We start from the raw sequence: 22,263 nt of genomic DNA on the forward strand, positions 1-22,263 counted from the left end.
CACACACACACACACACACACACACACACACACACACACACACACACCTACGTACTACTTATAACTGTAAAAGTACATTTTTGACACGTATACTATCGATTGTAATATTAATTTTTTTATAACTACATCATTATAGAGTAAAAATAGTAAATATTTAGTTATCAAGTGGTTTTTATTTATTCTTGGAAACTTTACACTTACGGTTTACGCGTATGCGAAACTCGTAAAGATATTATTACAATACTGTGTAATTTCTTTAATTAACTAGGTATGAAATTTTATTACCACAGCTATAGTGCTGTTAGCTAACTATAAGCACAAGGCAGTCGATACTTTCAATTCCAAAATCAGGTCCAACTTATTAATAATTTAGCGACTGCTGAAGAAAAATATAAGTTAATAAAAAGGTAATATTCTAGAATTCTTTTCTCTCTAAAAGGTAATTCCTATACATATATTTATTATTTATACTGATCAACGCAGTCGTTAATATAGAGTAAACTGAGTTATTGAGTGTATTTTTATGTTTAATGTTATTTGCGTGCGAGTAAGACATAGAACAAAAAAAATCGTTGAAAATTATTTGAATGCCAATGGATATGACATAAATGGTAGGTATTCACACGCTCTGCACGTTTTAGAGGCACTAATTAGTCTTCACTGATACAAGTTAACAATCGTTTTTATGTCTTTGTGTTAATAAGTCAACATTTAGTAATTTTGTAAAGTATTGTCAAACCGGAAAAGGTTGTTTTGCATGAGTACCGATAGTGTCATTGATTGTTTTTTTTTTTTTTTTAATTTGATGATAACACTGTAACAATAATTATATAAATTACTTAATTTATGCCTCGTTATTATTTAAAAAAAAAAAAAAAAAACATTGTTCAGTATAACTAATAAATACATATAAGGTTATAAAAATATTTTCATATCTTGATAAATGGAAACGTTATCGTTTTAATTATAGTATCAACAAGTAGGTACATAGTTTTTTTATAACCTACATAATATTTAATATATTACAGTGCCTCTATGCATCTATAATACTATTGAACAATTGTTAAGTCGATAAAGTACCAAAAGTAGATATGCCCATAAAAAAATCAATAAAAAAATGTCCCAAAAAAATCATATGTGTTGTTGCGTCTCCAACCACTAGAATACGAAGTATTAAATAATAATGAAAAAAATTTAAACTAATACGATATTTATTGCTTTTTTTCTCAGATAGACGTGAGACTCAAATGGACCGCAATAATAATTATTATGAAATTCCGATGAAATTTACTGCGTGAAGATTTTATGGATTATTAGATTAGATTGGCAGACGAAAATCTCCAAACGTGCAGTGTAAATATTCGGCAAGTTTCACACATGCGATCCGAATAAATATGCAATTACTAGGATTTATAGAACACGTCAAGATAATATAAACACGTAAGGATGATTTTACTAGATGTACCATTATATTAACATGAATTGTATCGTAGACGTGCGTCGCTGTATTATTATAAACGAGTAGTCTGTGTTCTAGGAGTAAAATTTAACGTCCTGAGTGAACATTTGGAAACCGTTTTCTAACCGTACACGCTTGTTTGGATTTGATTTGTGATTATTATGTACACAACTGTTATTTTTATTTTCGTTTTGAACCACGCGTCGAATATCGGTACACAAAACGGTTAATATTTCAGTTAATATTATAAAGAATTTACGTTTCATCTCGTGTCCGTTGTGCAATGTACATGTCACATGATGTGCGCTAGGTAAATTGCCTCTTATTAAATATTAAACGTTTCCTTTCTACAAGTATCGTATGAACATGGTATTCATATGCCGCGTGCCGTCTACTTATCTAAATTTATCGCGAAATTCTCATTTAGTATCATAACGTTTTATATTTCCTTTTCCCTTGCTTTAGCTCTCTCGTATTATCTCTGTCTCCGTTGATTATATATGTACAATATACCTAGTTTATATAAAAAACCCGTAGAGATGGACTTCTAATATCATCATAAACACGTATAAAATAATTATAATTTATAAGAATTATAATAACGCGAACACGAGCGCACGAGAAAGTGATAAATATATACCACTATCCACCTAAAGGGTTATTTTCTCAGATATTCGTCGTTATTATTATTAATCTCAGGTTCTCGCCCGCCGCGTTCGCTCAATATCATTATTTTAATTAACGACAGCACCACCCGCGTGTGCAAATGATAGCCGTTCGTATTCGAAGAGAGATACATAGACAAGGGGGCGAGTAATCGGGAAAGTTGCCCTAGGGTTAAACTTGTTAGACGCCTCAGGGACCTCTCGAAATCATCTTTTCCCTCCTCCCTATTATTAGTCCTAAGTCCCGGTTCGTACATGCAACTAAAAACGTACACGTAGCGTATAGCACACCGAACGTAACGGACGAAACGGTTAACATTCGCGTGTACGTGTGTATAAATCATTTGTTTCATATTAATGTACCGAAAACAATAATATATATATAGTATATACTAATATACATATAATATACAGTATTCATGTTTGCTCTATAATACGTTGGTAAATGTACGAGAAAAAATTTGTTTCGGATGTCAAAATAATAACAGAACCAAAAAAAAAAAAAAAATGATACGGACATTTTAACGGGACTGACGAAAGGGAAAAAAATATTATGTAGATAAAGTATTAGAAGATCATATTATGCACACTTGTGATATTACAGAAGATAGAGAGAGAGAAAGAGAGAGAGAGAGAGAGAGAAGATGGAAAAAGCTGACCAATAACGAACGCGTGAAATTAAATTTCGTCTTGTACGGGTTCGCGTGAGCGAGCGACTCGTGGTGCAGTTGTTTGTGTACACAAAACAATATTCATAACCGTATAATACGACGTGCTGTAGCGTTTATCACACGCGATCAGATGCCAAACCGTCCTCGTTCGGGCCCCACCGGGTGTTGTTTACGAAGAGAAGAAAAATGACCTGCGCCGACGATGTCGGTCAAAATCGAACCACCGTAGATCGACCAGAATGTGGAGAAGGGAGGAAGAACGAAAAAGGATTGTACGGAAAACGCTGACGACAGCACGCCGATGTAGGGACCGACAAAAAAACGTGTGATAAACGGATGCACGAGCACGATCCGTCTGTACCGGCCGATGATTCTTACATATTTTATTATGGATTATTGTTTTAGATTTTTATTCTTATACTTTCTTTACACGTCTCCAACGGTTGTGCATAAAACAGCGTAATAGCGTTACAGGTGCACCGTAGTCCTAATGTGGAAACGCGCGGTCGTCGGCCGGCCGTACATTAATCACAAACGCTCACACGTCGACGGACAAAAGACGAACTCAAATAATTTTATCCGTCGTCGCCCAGTGCAGTGCGCGCGTGCGTTCGAGTACGTGCGCGTACCCTATTATAATAGCGCCGAGTCGTTAATAAATCGACTCTTTGAAGACGAGTGAAAAACGCGTGCCCGTTCTGGTTGCGTCGACGTACCGCTTTGTCGCGCACTGTGAGGATTTCGTGCGACCGACGGTGTACCAGCGTTAAAACGGACGAAATAGTTTGTAGGCGTACACGGGTGGGTGGGTAAGCGACGACGAAACTAGGAACAGACGTATTTATTATTATTTTCATCATCCGTTACGGTCAGACCGGCTGAGTGGTTCGTTACACGCACGCAATCGTACATCGGACCAGGGCTTATTTATAGGGTATTTTAGAGGTGTGCAAAACTTTAAACTCAACCCCCTCCCCATACCCTCAAAAATATTACTCCCTGAGTATGATTATGAAACCCGCTGTGGTCGTGCAATAATATTGTAATAATAAAACAATAATAATAATAATAACACAGTCTTAATAAACCTTATCTGATGATTGACGGACATGTACTCGGCCACGAAGTCTGTAACTACAATATATTATGTGAGAAACTTTATTTATAGATAGTATTTACAACTGCGCATTTTTCGTTTAAAGTTACACAAAATGTGTTCAAACGCACGTTAAAATAAGCCCAGTATCGGAACGTGTAACAGTCCCGGTACACAAGTTTTAAAAATTACATTTAACATTTTGTTTTTGTTTTTCTACACCGCCTGATCACTTGTTGAGTACAGCATCAACATTACGGAATTAAATCACGTAAAACGACCGCGTGGGCCGTTTTGATTTTAATTTTAATGGTAAATAATATTATTCGCGTGCACACGTTTACACGTTTACTACGGTACCCGAACGTGTTAATAACCTGAACATTACCTTCGATATTCGAATGTTTTTCAATCCCACGTGGACCGTTTAGCTAATCTAAACGTACGGCTGCGCGAACTGCCAGCGAAAACCGATTCCGTGGACTCACTCCACGGGCTTAAACACGGTGAACGGTTTTGTCTAAAGTTTACGCGCAGATACGGTTTCATCTCGATTTCCATCGATCGCAAGATAACACGTATAATGTACATTTGCTGATACATAACTTATTGTTACGAGAAGTTTTCGATTTGTACGCACAGCGCGGTATTAAAAGAAGTAGCTACGTCGTCCGTTACACGCGAGACGCAATGTAACAATACTCCGGTTGCGGTCGTTTCGTATTGTTTACAATAACGTTATACAACTCTACAACGATAATTGTAATAAATTCTACCAGTAATTACATAACCTCGTATGAATTTGTTTTTCGATTTTTCACGAAGGCCCACGTAAAACTCTGACGAACAATTTTTTTTAGTTAGACATTACAATACGCTCGCGCACCTGCTGCAGTTTGTTAGTCATGAGAGTTGACGTAACCGTCGCCAACGATCGATGGAACGTTATAGCGCGGACACGAAAATTGTTATGCGCGTGACAATTATTGGACACGTACGGGCGGAGGCTGACGGAACTCGTTGAAACGAATGATTTCATGTTCTTCCGTCGAAGCCGAAGTAGTATATGTGCCGAGATGGAATACTTTTTCACCGATCGCCGGGGAAAAACAAACGTTTTTACGAGAAGTGTTTTCTATCTGTGAAAACGTGATCGCTATAGAAGTGTATAGTGATATAAATCGGACAAATATTTCCGCGAGAGATGCAATTAAACCTCCGGTGTACATTTAACGGAAATAATTTGTAGTACAAAAAAAAAAAAAAAATGTTCTAGAACAGAAAACCAATAACAAACACATTGTTGTACTGCGCTATTTACGGCACATTATTCAGTGCGTACGTTACGATCGTGGCCTCGAGATTTGAAATTGCAAAGCGGTACACCGGAGCTGAATATCTACGCGGTCTGCTTTGATTAAGTTAACTCCTTATTAAATCGTTTCGTCGGTAATAACATGGACGCAGAAATGTCTATGCAATATCTTACGCAATTGTACAATGAACATTAATTTTAAAATGATAATTACATTTTAACGGAAAACTTAGTAAAACAGTAATCCGTAACGTTAATTAAAATTGTATTTATTCGCAATATTTGGTCATTCGGATGAAGGCGTATAAGTATTAATTAGCCTTTCAACGTTTGAATGAATCCTATAAGCATTATATAATATTTTTTAATTATTTCTTCGTAGTAATAGATACTACCGCCATGTAATTACGATGGATCACTATGGGAAATCCTCGAATACGGCTCATAGTGAATTAAAAATCTGAAATTATATCGGTTTACATAAATCCGTATTCAATGTTTTCGAATAAGTTAAATGTTAATAGGGTATACTATATAACACAAAACAATTAAAATATACATCGCTTATAAAATATGAATATACAATGATATCTTGACGGTGGATGGTATCGATTTTTTCATAAGCTATAATATTTAAAAATGCTATCACCGTGAAAAAAAAATCACTAAATAAAAATTTATCTTGGTATTTGTAAGTCTATAAGAGCATTAAATGAGGTATAATAGAATTTGAACAATTATTGCGAATCCTTAAATCTACTTTTGAGTAATGTAGAAAGTGTAATCGTATTAATTTTGAATTTGTCTTGAGACTGCACGACTTGTAAGAATTATATTGAACCAATGCCCCTACGGATTATACACAAACGTTCATTATTATCAATAAATTAATTTGGATATTATTTAATTTTTAAACACTTGGTTTTGACGTTCTACAACGACAATACTTTGAATACAAAAATAAATCGAAATTTTTGATATTTTACCAGTATTTCGCCTATTATATTGTCGTAGCTATAATTTTATTTTTATCTTTGATATAGTTTGTGAAATTCGAATTGTTATATTTTACTACTCTGCAGTCGTAACAATAATAATTGTAATACGTATGACCTAATTTTCAAGATCAAGATCCGTTGTCGATAAAATAAAACGCCTTGGCAGAACGTGGTTACACGTAACTTGTGTAACTGGCCTAAAAATTAATATTATACGTACATGTTTAACAATATTTCTCACCATCGCCATCCGCACTAATAGTATAATTACAAATTTTTTTGTCCACATCGATATGCATCATACTACACGTGATTGGAATATTGTTTAACAATACGAAACATAAAATTATACAAAATACAACCCGTCAAATAAATTAATTTTTTTCCCCCTCTGATAGAGAACAAATAGATAATTTAAGTCAACATAATTCAGCGGGCACTGTTTGGCGTAAATATAACATACTATTAACTGTCATTTTAGCGCTGTATATCCTATTAACTCGGCATTTATCTACATATATTTACATATTATGTCTTATTTATTATTATTATAATTATTATTCAATGTATCTTTATATTTATTTTTTATATTTTTATGATTGATAAGATAAAATGTAAAAGTACAACAACCGCATAATGTGCGTGCCATAAATCACATGATACATAAGAAAAATTCAAATGCGCAGAACATAATATACCTGTTCAAAATGTTTCATCGCTTCAACGTATATATCTTACAATCGACTGCAGTTACGTTTCAGATGTCAAATGTTCATATCATTATAGTTATCCATTCGAAAAAGTTTTTGTTTTAAACAGCCCGTGAAAATATTTTACCCGTTCGAAATAATGGTTTTGAATTGTACTGATGGCGTAGTGACACCTCTAATTTGTTGTGGCGGCCTAACGATAATACTGAAAAACTGCAATTTCGCGTAACCATGACCTGTCCACGAAATTGATAAAAGTACATAAACACATACTTGAAACGGAAATCACTGTCGTAGTGCAATCCATTTTACTCACAAATTTCCTACACAAGCGAACCATATGATGTAATAAGTTACTAACCCGTATAATCTTGTAATAATGTTAAAGTACCTATCATGTACACGATTGGGAAACACGGTAAGTCAATATTTTGACCCCTGAGGCAATAGTGCGCACTGGTTGGATGCTCGGGCAACCAGATCACGGCGTATTCCGACTCAATTTTATAACAGCTAACGTACGGTGAGAAAAATACTCAAGAAGAGAATTCAATGACACGCTTGTCGGGTACTATACGGGGACATAATAATACACGTGAGGTTATAATAACAAGAAACCGTACACCCGAGCGTGGTAGATATTTAATAAAAAAATATATATACTTAATCAATTTAAATTTATAAGTACATATTATATGGATTACCAGTTTTCGTTAACCTGACGGTTAAAAAGGGTGAATTTATGTAAATTACATTACCCTCTAGCATTTTGAGCTTACGCATTTTCGGTGGCAGCACATATATTACCTATGTATAATTTGAATTTTTGAATTCGAACTCAATCAGTGTTACTCAAAACAAACTTCTTGCTAAATATAACGATATTATAGCAATAATGGAAAATGAATAATATAATGGAATGTTTATAAACCGTTAACGTTATAATAATACTGATTTCTATCGATTGAAACTTGAAAAAACTTTTATCATCCGATTTTCGACCGCCGTTACTAATTGTGAAAAATATATTATCGAATAATACATTATTGTATACGTTTTGTTATAACTGAGTTCACACATTGCAGCACGTAGAAGCGATTTCTCGTCCTAGTTACTGTCGTATTACATTACATATTACTGTGATGTATATTATTATGTATTATAATATATTTGAGTATACAGTTTTACGATTCAACAATATGCCGTTTCATATGGCACACAGAGTCACTAGTTAAAATACTCGCGAAACGAAAAAAATAAATCATGGTAACAACAATTACTATATATTTGGACGAAAGAAAATCGGCTTGAAAATGGCTTGAAACATATCTACTTCAAACACGGCGTTCTACAGTGTATACCAGATACGTATGCCAATAAGGTGACAAAATAGAGGTCGCATAACGAAAAGCATTCTCCTTATTTGGACTCGTCAATATTATATTTCTTGCGATAGTTAATTGTTATTCAGTTATAAACTCCATGCACGCGTTAATAGATTAATAATTGTGACATTGTTTACACTACTATAAACTAATGTGTGTTAACATGGTCTTAGGAATATTATATATGTTATAAGAACAGTGCACCTACGATATTAACATACATTTTAACACCTAAAATCTAAATCTAAAAACTAACATGAATATTATTAGTTCAGATTTATCTAGCAAAAATATTAGTTAACAGCTTTTATTTTGCTCAATGTTTTTAAAAAATGTGGTTTTTAATTTACAAAATATAAAACAATGTACATGATAGAACGGTTTTGAAATTATTGTGTATGGCCGTTTTTCGTAAATGTCTATCAATATAATATCGATTTGTGACTTTCAGTCATATGAATTAAAGTTCTATTATGTATTTTGATCGAGTGGTTTTTCTCGAATTCTCAATAAATTTAAAGAAAATTTCATAAAGTTAAAGCGAACTACAATCCAAGATAAAATCGGATGAAATAAAACTAAAAGGGTTTGAAAGATATTGAATTTAATCTTCCATCCGAAAAAAAACAAAGGAGGAGAATATGAAATAAGAAGCAATAAAGAATTAATGAAGAAACGTTATGATGAATCCTACATTTTTGGAACCTTAAAAAATATAAACATATGTAAGTATGTATAGACATGTATTGAAGTGAGAAAGAAAATTTAAACAGATAACAAAATGGAAATCGAACACTATAAGACCCAGAGAATGGCCTAGATAAAGGTGGGTTGACAGAATACAAGACGACTTTATGATTATTGAGCGTAAGGCAGGCAGAAATTACTAAAGATACGGAAGAATGGAGGCAGTGGGTTGTTGTAGCATTGTGTCTAAATGACCTGTAGTAAATCAAAAGAAGAAAGAAACTATGATTGCGATCTAATAAGAATATAAATTTATTTTGATGTGAAAGAAAAATAATCTTTGGACAATTATATTAAAAATTTAATAATAAATGTATTCCTTTAATATTATTACTTTTTTATATCTTACAAATATTTAAAATATATACAGTTTTGATCAAATAAAAAATGAAATTAACTTTTTCATATCTTTATTTCATTAAATTACATGAAATGATAAACATTTAATTCTTACAAGGCTTATACTATTCATTAATAATAAATGTAGTTAACAACATTCGCATATACATATTATATTGTTCAATAATTTAGAAGAAATTTTACACAACAGTAAATATCTACCACGCAATGGTTTAATAGTAAATAAGAAACAAAGTATACTGTTATAACAGGTAAGATATGCGGTTAAATATACGTTGGCAACCAAATACAACTAATTTCGTAACCGATGTTTATTGTTTTTTTCAGTGAGTGTATTTTACTGTAGTATAGTACAGGAATTACTTCGTTTTTTGTCGATTTTATAAACAATCGAATATAATGTACTATGCAAAATATTCACTTTACATAATATTTTCCGCAAAAATAACTGTGTATGGATAAAACGCGTTTTAATTTATAGCCATGACAGTTAAAATTTTGAGCCGCTATTAATGGGCATAATATAGAGGAAACATAAACGGAATTTAGATTTTAATGTGAACCGTTATATATTCATATACAAAATAAATCTTATCAATTTATATAATCGTTAAACATACTACATAATAATATGTTATTATGCCGTAACTCGATGTGAATCGAATGTTGAACTAAACGTACAATTTTGTATAGCAACCGAGCAGTAAGTTGTCATGTACGACTACAGTTTACAATAGTTCCAAATCATTATTTCTAAGGATGGCCATAACGGAGAAGTATTTCGTTGTTATATGTATGCGTTTCGTAATCGAATGATAATAATTGTAATTCAAATGGTTTCTGATTTCTTGTCACCCAATCAAAAAATAGTAGTAAAAAGATTCGGTTAAGTTTACGTGGCCTTGGGTAAATATCATTATAGTTGTATGCGATCAAATAATAGATTTTTACGATTATTTAATGATATCTTAAATACATAAATATTAAATTTAATGTAATGATATTACATGTGGGTCTATTGTCACAAGAATTGCGTAGTATTAGTAAAATCGTAGTGTTAGTAAAATCAAATATTAATATATACAAATTATACTAGTATTATTTTTTTAAAAACAATACAATTTTTTTATGCTTTTCAAATCATACATATACATGTGCACTGCGTAATACTTCAACACCTACTTTAATTTAATTATATAAGAAATGTTTGTATAACTAGTTACCATTTAATGTATTATATTATCTTCATTGCCGGAAATTTTGAATGTGTTTAATAAAATTATGATCATTCATCAATTATTATTTAATAATTTGTATTGTTCTGATAATTAAGTATTACAAATATTTAAAATGTACAAACTTTCAGTAACAATGATTGTTTAAAATGGCAATAAACTTCTCTGTTCGATAATAATTGAAAGACGATAATATAATTACGTTTTTTAACTTATATAATATTATTCATTATAAATGTTAGCGTTTTTAAAACACATTATCAACAAACTTATATTCAATAGTATTTTAAATAACAATTTAATGAAGTATTACAACATCGAAATGTAATTATAAAACCATACTCTTTTAATAAGTTTAAGTTATAATGGTAAGACTTGTAATGTATAACATTTAGAACTGAAGCTATTTAATTTTTAAGAAAGATGAAATAAAATCAATCTAATAAAAAAATGTTCTTAATAGCTAACCGATGTTTTTTAAAATGCACTCAATATTTGAAACACTTGAGTAAATGTTATAAGCAACTAATTGAAATATTTAAAACGTTTGAAAAATTTAAATACATAAATCATAATATTTTAAAATAAAATCGCCCGAGAAATACCAAAAAGATATTATTAAGTAAAATAATATTTTTATGGTCCACTGAAACTAAATTAGTAGGTAAGTGTACCAAGTGTTATAGTAAATTAAACTAGTACATTTTTTTTTTTTTTTTTGTACAAAAGTATATAAATATAAACTACAACTACATTAACATTGCCCAAGATCTTAAATTTTTTTAGTTCTCCGATGTACAATAAATTATAGGAATATAAAAATCGTGCCGTCACGATTGATATTTGGTCAAGTTTTACAATAAAAAGATCGAATATTACAAAGCATAATTATATTAAACGTATATTATTATAAAATATATTACGAATTAATAACAATAAGATTACAAGTAATATAGTATATACCATACCGTATTATTATGTCCTACATCATAGGCATTAACTGTATTTTCCATCTTGTTTCCATTTAATAATATATTACGTTTTTATATTATGTGTATTAAGAAGATATATCTTTCTAATGACTGGTTTATTGAATGTGATAGTGTTTAAGAATGATGTTATAAATATTAAAATAGAAAAATAAGTACTAAAACCGTTTGGTACACTGCATCGTTGTTACACGACCTATTTGAATTACTCGCGGAGAACGAAGGCTCGTCCACTATTCGCATTAGAGAAAAATAACTTTTTCATTTCATGCATCATATATCTTGCACAATATGTACCTATTATTTATTTAACTCGAATGCTACAATCACCGACCAAACGAAAACGAACGACTATCACAAAAAAAAAAACACAATTGTTTAGGTGGTCGCAGTCCTTGAAAAACCAATACATTTTTTTTTTTTTTTATTGGTATATTATAAATTGTACCAACCCATTAACGTCTTGATAGGATCCTGATAGGATTGACAAAATCTAATAATTAACTCGTTAGTTCAGACAGACGTCTACTCAAGACGTTACGAATTCAACGGGTACAAATATTATAATGTAACGCGTAACCAATGGCTTGAACAACTATCCTTGTTTCGTTTCGGAGATGTATGCGCTGCTCGTACTCCTCCTCATGCATTAAACATCGGTGTGTTACGGTACAATAATATGTAAACCCGGCGCGTACACGAAATCCACCATCTGCCATGTGTTTGTACACGATAAGACGAGACGTGCATTGTATATTCCAGCGCGTATATGGGCTACGGACATAATTCAAAACATCCGAAAAACGGTATTGGAATTTAACGTCATTCGATAATGTGTGTGCCGCTAAACTCGTGATTCGCATTACCTGTACAATATTCGTAATATAACAAACGAATTTTTTACTGTATATACCAGTGCAATATACCGCGGAAGACCAAGGTCGAGTCGGAGGACCGCAGTTCCGGTGTAACAAGAGCATCAGTTGTGCGGAAGACCGGGATGCTCCGCGCGCATATTATACACGCACGAGCGTACATCGCGTGTACAATACCTAATTTCCTATTAAACAAAACTCTCTGTACACAACAAAATATTTAATGAAAACAAGAGGTTTTCGTTAATAAAAAAAAAAATCATTTTTTGGCTGTAAAATGATTTTCATAGCTTCCGGAACTTCCAAAAGCACTTACGTGGAATAACATTTCAAAAACGTAAACGTGTATTTAGACGGTACTTCGCAGTGTTGGGAATAGTTAATACAACATTTATTTAGATAAAGATGAAAGATAATATGTCCAAATTCATCTAGATAAAGATAAAAGATAATTTCATTTTTATCTAGATAAAAAAAAGATATTTTCAAAAAATTTGATTTTTTGGTCAATATTTCATATTTGTAATAATATCTATGAAGACTCAATTATAATCATTATTATCAATAGGTACTTAGGTCTTTAATATTTATGGTAGTAATGTTGTGTACAATTAAGCAGTATTTATATATAATGTACAATATTTAATGATAATTAATCACTAAAATGTTACACAAAAAAAAATTAAAATTTCTCTATACGTATCAGATTAAATACAGAATACATAAGAAATTATTTAAATTAACAATATTGTTTTCCATATAATCTAAATTTTATGATTTTCATTATTCTATAAATAGTTACGACTTTACGGGTTCCAAGAGTATTGACTATTCAACGTATGAGTTATATGTGCTTACTAAAATCAAATATCTACTATATTTAGAACTTCTATTCTTCTATGGAAAAATAAGAAATTAAGTTTAAAAATACCAAAAATATTTTCCCGACATGAAAATACAAACAAAATGTCATACCAAGAAATAATAATTACTTATTAATAATACACGAATTATGATTATAAATATAAAATCTATATATATAAAAGAAACTCGGATTAGTTACAGAATTTATAATTCAAGAGCGGCTGGACCAATTTTTATGATCTCTGATTTGTTGGATTCGTCTCCGTACAAGAATAAAAATAACTCTAATCTTGACAAGAATACACACAATTATCTAGATAAGTAAAAATTTTATCTTGGATAAGTAATTAGATGACTTAGAGTTATTTATCTAGATAAGTCCCAACACTGGTACTTCGACAAATATTAAATTTAAAAAAAACATGATAAATATATATTTGTACGCGTCGCGTTCTATACTAATATCAATACGTATAATTATTAATATCGTTTGTTACGGTGCAACATTATCATGATACACAACACTGTCTTCGGTTATTATCAGACACGTTACGTATTGTTATTCGCGTACATTTCGTACGGTGTGAAAAAAAAAATGAAAAAAATTGTAATTCTATTCTTACGAATTGTTGCCGGAGAACGGTCGAGTTTGTGGAGACCGCGTGCGTCGTGAACACGAGACGTAAAATCGGATGCGCGACGTCGGAGGAGAGGAGGAACGTCGTCGGTAAAGAAAACGCATAATATGCGTATTATAACTGCAACGCATATATTATAATAGCTCTTTAACACGCGAAACGGAAACGGCCGATTACGGAACGAACAAACCGTTAAGGACCGCTGTCGCTAAGGATCGTACGTACTAGCGGCTTATTTAGGAATTGATATAGGGACGAGGGATGGGTCATTGGATGACATAAATACAAGTGCGCGGCTATACACCTCCCTTTGAGTTTTTCAAAAAAATATTCACTAAATGCAGTACAATAATAATGATAATATTTTATTTGCGGAATAAAAATTCTTTACCCTTTACGCGTTACAAATATTTATTTCTATTATAATTATTTATTATTTGTAATTATAATACAAAATCAAGTCTAGTTCATCAAATACTTCGTCGGTATTTATGTCTATTGTCCGATAAACCCATAAAAAAGCTGGTCCGTTAAGACTAGAGGAAAAAAAGACCAAGGGAGGGATTGATCCCTCAAATCCCCTCCTTGTATATACGCCACTGGTAAATACACGCGTCCGCATGCGGAGCGCATCGTTTATAAATACATATTAAGGTGCGTTCACATAGCCCGCATACGAACGAAGATTTGCTATATCGTTTATATTAGTGCGCTCGTTCGTGCGCTCAAGATTCGCCTCCAGATACACCTAGTATACTTAGTACCGATCAAACTATTGTCGAGTAAAATCGGGTTGTCAAAATCACATGTGTTTAATTTAAAAATTCAAAACTTTTTACAAGATCCTAGTAGACTCTCCATTTTTTTTTTCGTTTCGTTCAAGTCTCGTTTTAATTCATTGTCTATTTCCAACCAGAAGTCAATTTTTTTCTTGCCCATTTTATAATGGGGATGTTCAGGATCCCATAGAATTGGTCTTAATTTATATAAATTTATAAGATGTGAACATTCATCGTCCGTCCACTCCACAATTGAGTCAAAATAGAATATTTAACATAAAATACGACGCAAACAACGCATACGGGCTGATTGCAGTTCAAATTGAATGGATAGTTTGTTTGATCTTACCGCTCTTCAGTCGATCACGACCGCACGCGAAGTCTTCGTTCGTATGCGATCAGACAGTTTACATTATTCGTGCAGTTGTGTTCGTGCGCCATTCGTTCGTATGCGAACTCTAATGTAAACGCACCTTTACGCGCGTTCGTGCACCGCGAACGCGATGTATACGACGACGCGTTGTGCCGCGCAGCATGATGCGGTGCACGGTGTACAGTTATGCATGCGTGATGTACACGAAACGCCGAACGCGGGTAAACAATGCGTGTGATACGTACACAAGTAAGGAGGACGACGGGAAGAAGATACTGACGACGTCAGACCGAGAAAAAAAATACATATAATTACAATAGTAATAATAATATTAGGATAATATGACGCGTGACGAAACGTTGACTGACCGACGGATGGACGGACATGTGGAGGAACAAATGATAAATCGACCGCACGAGATAAACTGGGCCGCTTACGGTAAGTTACGGCGGCGGTCCTGCCAGAGCAGTGGCGACCGTCATGAATCGGGGTCAGCAGCCGTTTCCGCGCGAGCAGTGGACTCTTCCCAAGGGCGACCTTGGAACAACCGCTAAAACCGCGAATCGTCGTATTCCGATTTTTACGGGTGTCCGCCGCGACTTATTTCAACCGTGATCGTACGCCGATTTTCGATCATCGAATGAAAAATAAAATTCTTCCGTGAATCGTAATATTAATATTTAGCTTATCCTGTACGCGTTAAAACAGCGACCTACGTTATCAAAATCGTAAAATACATCTACCATTGTTCATAATTTTCAAGCATTAAATGTGCCTTACTTTATATGTTCAGTATATACAGGCACTTGATCACAAGTATATAGTGTACACTCGTGTTTAAGTTCACAAGAACGACAAAAAAAGAAATGCACACCAATGAAAATCGATCGTGAAACCAAATGCAGTTGGCAAACAAGGAGGTACGTGAAGTATATAGTGGTAAATAAATACTTATCATGATTTACAGACATAGATTGGAAAACGAGGGATCCGCGTTGACGCAAGACGTTGGTTATCCGAGTGGCTCGTTACGGGTGTAGTTTATGGGCGAGTGTAAAACTTCAAATAAATAATTATTGTTTTATCGTTTTTTTCAAAAGCGCCGCTCGAAAAGTTTAACGTTCAGTCGACGAACAGTGACGGGGGTACAAAACGCTTTATCGTGTTTACCGAGGTGACGCCAGTCGAGGGTTAACCAAACAGTGCATTGTGTATGTATCGAATGCGGTGTGTGATGTTTCTTTATCAGAGATATATTGGCATATGTATCATGACGACATCATACGATTCTAAAATAACTCGAAAAAAAAATAATAAGAATTCAATAGTTCACTAGAAACAATTGTTATGAACTATGAAATCGAATTAAATATTTATCTGCTAAAGATCACACTGATGTGTACGCTGTGTTTAATATATTTTGTTAAATATAATGAACAACGTTGAATGAAATAATATGTAGTGATTAGATTAGATATCATAAACATGCAGGTACAAAGGATTAATTCAATTTTTTCGAACGTATCGAGAGAAAATTTATTTTAGGATTGATGTCAATGTTTTTTTTGTTGCGTATACGCACAAATATATTTACCAATACACCACTGTTGTTCATTATACAATTCTCTGTTCCGCCGATCGTTTTATTTTATATTTCAAAAAAACTGTTACGGCCCGTCAACCGTTGACCCCGTCCGACGACCTGTGCGCGCGTGGGCCACGACGTGCAGCGGTTGCAGTGCACGTCGCGTAAATTACAATACAATACCATTGCGTGTGGCCGGCTACTCCTCTGACCGACGCGATTGACTAACGTCGATTTGTAGGCCACGACTGCACGACCGCGGCCAACAACCGTATGCGTATGTGCAGCGCTGCACAACAAGTCGTACATTCAGCTGCGTCGCGACGACCAGCAAACATCGAAAACCACGGTTGTACAATTTTTTTTTCGCGTAATGTGGTTGATGTTTGTGAATTTTTTTTTTTTTTGTATTTTTAACGAATTCATTGAAACGATTTGTGTTGTCCCGGTATGTTTGGTCACACGTGGTGATGCTGAAGGTTATCACGATGAAAAATTACCGTCAAGGCACATACCCCAAAATATTAACCGTATTCATCTATACTAAAAATTACGTATCATCTACAGAAGCGTGTAGTGCATGCGTGCGAATACGTTGCGTAATAATTCGCAGACAACTTTAGTGCGACCGTCTAATAAACACATTTGTATATTTACAAACCGCGGGAAACGTTTACGATGTTCCGTGTCGTCGCGCATCTGTTACACGCGCATAAATAGAAAAGGGCACGAGTGGATGTAAAATATTTAATATTAGAATCGGCATTCTTATGCTTGCAAATCACGCGACGGATATCGAGGCGATTCCGGTTGTCGGTAACGTGTGTTGCGACAAAAACCGTTCGCCTGAGGAAGACGCGATAATCGGTGTATTGATCTCGTTTCGGGTCTCCGTGATTCCGTGACTACGAAAACGTCGAAAAAACCAAACTACTTGGACTCGTACAGTCCCGTCAGACGGATATCATAAACGCGTTTAGGAGAGAAAATTTTTAATTTATTTTATTTTATTTGAATTTTCTTACATTACCAGTGAAAAATATGGATTGAAACAAAACAAAACAGCTGTGCACTCAGATAATCTGTATAATATAAAAATATCATATCTGCAGTAATTTGTGAGTTGTTATGATACCGTGTTATACGAATAAATATTTTTCCCCTGCCCCGTTACATGTGTACTTCTTGAGTTTTCGCATTAATTATCATTGTTCAACACAAGCCTAACCGGTTGCAATATTCATAAAAATCAATGAAGATACGATCTTTCTACTTTCGGTCGCCCACGTCCGGAGTGTTTTGTGAAATGGCCGATTCTCTGTATTGCGGGTCACGTGCGCACCGTGAATGTGTACAGCTGCAGCGCGGAGACCGTACGCTCTTTTTTTTCTTTAGTGTTATTGTGTAGTATATTGATTTTTTGTCTGTTGATAGAATACATTTTTAGTAAGGTTTCTGATTGAACTTCTTTTGAAATGTTAATTACTCGATAAATATTAAAATGTGGATGATAAAACTGTGAGTTCAAATCACTGCGAAATGATTCAGCCCCATTAGTAGTACGAGGTTGTTGAACAGTTATGTAAATCCCCTATTGATGAATAGTTTATCGAAACGATCGGTGGTTAATTTCTCGTCCAAATTACGAATGCTCTACTCGGTTGAACTTTGAGTCGTTGGTCCGAATGAACGATGCCCTATCGCGGCGACGGGGAAAGAAACGAAACGCTGTTGTCCGGCATTATCGCCACAGCTCGCGGTCGTTCAACCGTTATCATCACGCGCGTCCGCGAGCCACGTTACGCGAGCACAAGAATTATCGACACGGATTAAGGACGATAATCGCATTGTTTCATACGTCCTCCGGTTGCGCAAGTGACACGGGCGCGTTACTGGAATCGCGGAAATCTCACCGACCGCAACGAACAGTTGTTACGGCAGCGCGCGGGAGATAATACACGCGAGCCATGCGCAGCAGTGGTATTCGGCTGTACACGCGTGAAAAAAAAGTAAATTCGGTGCGCGATTACCGCCGCGGGAGTCGGTGCGGACACTGCCACTTCTCGGTAGTGGCGGTTCTTTAGAAGCCACAAGGGGGAGGGGCGAAAATATATTGCATATACTTACAATTTGCATACAAATCCCATTCCTTTTTTCCTATTGCTTGATACGTGAGAAGTAATTTTAAGTTCTATAAACTTTATACCACAATGGCGTAACGTAAAAATTTAGTTATCAATAAAAAAATTAAAACAAAAATTATTTTTTATTCAAACTAATTAACAGTCAAACTTCTGTAGAAGCAAACATTTTTGTAAACAGTTAACAGTTTTGACATAAAATTATCGACAAAATAATTTTTAGTAAACTGTTTTCTTATTCATATTTTTAGTTTTTACACGGCTTAAGGGGGGCGGTCCATCTATCCAGTTACAACAGTTATTGGTTACGAGTTAGTAGTTAGTTACTGGTCCCTCTTGTAGAGGCCATTTGTGTATCTACGTCCCGATCGATGAGAAATTCATATTGTATCGTACACAAGAGTGATTAGTAGAAAATTAACAAGAGAAAACCATTTAAGATACAAAAATTTTGGAAAACTTATTCGAAAACAAATATACGTACCTACATGAAATAATTTAAAAATTGAAAACTAATCATACGCAAAATTTTCGCGTAATTCATTTTGTAGAATGCTACTTGTAATTGTAGGGGAAAAAATTACCTGATAAGACACAATGGGCGTTTTTCCTTTTTTTGCAATTTATTTTTATACACCAGGAAGTTTTTTGAATGAAGAAAACCGTTAATTATCTCTTAAATGTTACCCGAGATCCATTGTCTAAGCTCACGAGATATCAAATGAGACTTTGGGAGCAGGTATCCTCTCCGAAAATTTATTCAGAGCAAAATAAATGTTTTTCTCGCTATACCAATGGTCTAAAATTTAAGTATTACTTGTAAATTTATCTATTTTTACGTTTGAATAAATTCAACTAAGACAAAGATGTCTATATTATATTATATATATATCCTAAACTATGGAAGGATGCAAAAGTTCGAATCGGAGCAGAATTGTACTCGTATTATAATGTACTCGTACAGCTCGTAACATGACTTCGTACACAAGAAGCGATTCCGAGTACTTGTACTTATGTTAATATTGTTTTAGTGAGTATGAAAGGAAGACAATGGTATAGAAATATCCATGATGTTACACCGTGGCCTATGGACCAGCGGACACCCGCGTTACGACGGACTATATGAATGTTAAATAATATAGCAACACGTTAACAAGTAAATCGATAGAGCTACGTATACATAAATATTCACTTGACCGCATTGTCTACATCGGTAATCTTAATCCGAGACTCGCTGCCGCTGCTTTTATTGCCGGTATGGTATATCGTAACATCAAATACGAGATACACGCGGTCATAAGATATCAAACAAGTATCGTCCCGTGTGTACCGGCTAAGTGCGAGGACTTCGTGAAATAGGTGCTTACCGTGACGAGTGTGTGTAGTGCAGCGAGTCCCGGGATAAAAAGATCACTAGATGTTTTTTTTTGTAACAGAACTCGCGTTATAATGACATGGAATCATTGTATAGGATCACTGATGATCGTGGTCGACAAAGACGGTGGATATTTTTTATTAATTTTTTTTTTTCTACATCAATATATTTCAAATATTATGACGTGCGTAGGCGCAGACGGACTAAAACGTATTGTGTACGAAGGCACGTGGGTGAAATCGACTCGGCACGGCGGGACGGTGGACGCGTCGTGTATTGTTCCGCGTTCGTCGGCATTTCAACGAAAAATTATTCCATCGAAGTCTTTTTTAATTTGCATACAGAACGACTGAGTTTAAAAAAAAAAAAAAACGTTATTCGAAAAGCGGTGTATTGAAATTTCAAAAATATATATAACACCGGGTAATGTAAAATAAAAAATATAAACGCTTGTCCGCGAGCAACCTAGTAACATATCTAAACACGCCTGCAGTAAATACGGTTGGCTACGTAGGTTCATATTATTATTATACATTATCATCAGTGATTTTAAATCGTTCGTATATTATATATGATAATGCGTTCGTTTTCCATAGTCAACTATTTATTCGATTTGCTTACGTAACAATGCAAACAACGCATTGAAGACTTTTACTTTTTCAACACGTACATCACCACCATCGTTTTTGTATATTATTTACTCGTGCAAAAATAATAAATCTATCTCGAAAAAGTCGTTTCGGTTCTGTTTCAGCAGAATTTCATAAACATTGTCGATTAATAATCCGCTACACATATACACCGGATAGAACAGCGAACGAAATTAGTATTGTTCACGGCGCCCGCAAATAAATAAAATCTTACTCCCGACGTTACATAAACAATATGCATTACGGTTACATAAAATAACGAGGTACCTACCTAGCTAATTGCCAATGTCATTACATTTAGTTTCGCAGCCATAGGATTGAAAATTATTTCCATTTTTCGCATAAAATATAAATCTCTCGCTAATCCTTAAACACTTAAGTACGCTAATAATCAGTGGCGCCGAACAATCTTCCGGGTGTCCCCCACACGCATTTCATCCGTTCAACGGAGGGTATCTATCATTGATTAGACATGGATTTAATTTTCATTAGATTTTTAATTAATTTATACATTTATAAATAATTACTGTGGAAACGTCCTGTGCACTTGTTTAACGTGAACGGCAACTAACTTTACTTGAAATTCTATCATCTTCTAAACAAATGTTCACTTTGAATTCAATGATAGTGGTGTGATAAAATTGAAAAAAACATATTCGTTTATTTATTTGTAAACATGCGTAGCTCTTAAATCGTAACATTCTATAGTTGTAGCTAATTCTAAAAAGAAAAAATAATTATTTTCTACTCACAATGGCTTACAAGAAGTAGTACGTAATAAATACACGTTTAATATGTTTTTCATACGACGTAAATAATATTCTGTTGTTTTTAGAATAATATGGTCAAATGTCACGAAAGACTAATAGCATTTTGGCAACGGATTATTTTAATTCGAAAACCAGTATAAACTCCCTTCCCCACTAGCACAAAATATGTGGCTATAAATTAACGTCCAACGCGTTATGGAATTTTCTGTTTACTTTCCAACATGATTATTACAGTGTTTTAGCAGTTTATGTAATGCGAAAAATTATGAATTATTGACCGAAAATAATGTTGACAATGGTGATAAAAACAACGGCAAAAAGTTTGGTTCTTGAAAAAAGTATATCTATAAAAATAACTTTGAAAGCGACTCCATCGTTGAACCGACGTCAATATACTGTACGACTGTACCAATAAAAATGTAAACACACCGTTAATATAATTGAAATTCTACAGTAGGATTTCATTTGTACGTGACATTGACAGTAAGTATACACAACCGAAGTAGTGTTACATTACAATGCATATTGATACTCGTTTCTCATGATCCTACAAACCCGGTTTTCTCTTGTTGATTTTAAACGT

General features: G+C 33.8%; 1 protein-coding gene across 1 annotated transcript in view; it reads right to left on the reverse strand.

Annotated features, from left to right (window-relative positions):
• Positions 1–22,263, reverse strand: part of LOC112693339 — a 58,024-nt gene that overhangs the window by 14,099 nt on the left and 21,662 nt on the right. The window lies entirely within an intron of this gene.

Source organism: Sipha flava, unplaced genomic scaffold (assembly GCF_003268045.1).
Source record: "Sipha flava isolate LNK unplaced genomic scaffold, YSA_version1 85_pilon_pilon, whole genome shotgun sequence".
In the NCBI taxonomy this organism is placed as follows: domain Eukaryota; kingdom Metazoa; phylum Arthropoda; class Insecta; order Hemiptera; family Aphididae; genus Sipha; species Sipha flava.